We start from the raw sequence: 1,323 nt of genomic DNA, 5'->3' as shown, positions 1-1,323 counted from the left end.
TATTTGGTTAAATGAGCTGTGTAGGCGTAGGGTGCTAATGACTGGTTACCAACCAGTTCAATAGTTCAAAATGGGGGACGGCTATACCTGACCTACGTGTTTAATCCGCGAATAGCTTAAGGTGCCATTCAGGTTAAAAATACCAAGTGCATTTAAATCTTTAAAGTTGTATATATTTTTATATGCTACTGTATTTAACTGTACATGTGTCTTATGGTGTTCACGCTTTGTGGCCTTTACAATTGTTAGCTTACGTGTTTTAGTAATAACCAGGATTCGCCCCATTAAAGATATAGAGACTAGAATTATCTCTTCTTTTTGTTGTTGTTTCTGACAACCGCACAAGTCTAATCAAGGGTTACCTGCGCTAGCTGTCTGTTAATATCAACTGAAAGATTAGAAGAAAAGTAGCTAGTAAACAACACTCACCGCCATCTTTTGGGCTACTCTAATCAATTAATGGGATTTGACGGTCACTCTTATAGGATATCTACGGCCATAAGGTGCAGGTCGCGATTTTGCATCTACGGGACGAGAACCATGGACCTTGAATTCCCAGTTCTGGTTGCCAACGTCTAGTGAAACTCGATCCTTTATTTGTCGATTTATAGACAGGGTGGTCTTTACTTATAGCTCCTCTCCCCTTCCAGTGTCAAAGCGGTAAGTCTGAAGACTTAAAATGATGGGTTTCGATACTCGTTGTGGGCAAAACACAGATAGCTCTTATGTAGCTTTGTGCTTAACTACAAACAAACCAAATTTACTTATAACCACACTAATAAGGGAACATAGCATATCATAAAGTAATGATAACTACCAAAGAATCACAAAACATTTGCGGTTAAATTAGTATCTTTATTGCAACATCACTTTTTTAAATACAGGATTTATAGAATAACGTAAATCATTTTAATCGCATACACTGGAATCTAAAAGTCCACTTGTCTTAGGCCTAACATTTGTTCTGCCTATATTCGATAAAGAGATAAATTAACACTCTAATTTCTGCATGTCTTTTGCTTTGGTTTAGTTAGGGCTAAACTTTACCGTGCTTAATACTATCAATAAATACATTTATAATGTTATTCTACGACCTGACGTTAGACCTTTTTACAAATTGTAATAAGTTTTTAATATGTTGTTGTACAAATGTCTATTAAAGTATACTTACATTTGTCTTTTGTTTACATCCACTGAAATGGAGACGGCTTGAATGGGTTGTGAAATAAACTTTATTACAAATGTAGACAAGCTTAAGTCATCACCACGTACCTGATGATGGAGGAGCAAAAAAGAGCAAACTTTTTTTTTCTAAAAAGTGGG

The sequence above is a fragment of the Limulus polyphemus genome, unplaced genomic scaffold, assembly GCF_000517525.1.
Source record: "Limulus polyphemus unplaced genomic scaffold, Limulus_polyphemus-2.1.2 Scaffold14, whole genome shotgun sequence".
Taxonomy (NCBI): Eukaryota; Metazoa; Arthropoda; class Merostomata; order Xiphosura; family Limulidae; genus Limulus; species Limulus polyphemus.
Note: the sequence above shows the minus strand (reverse complement) of the source record.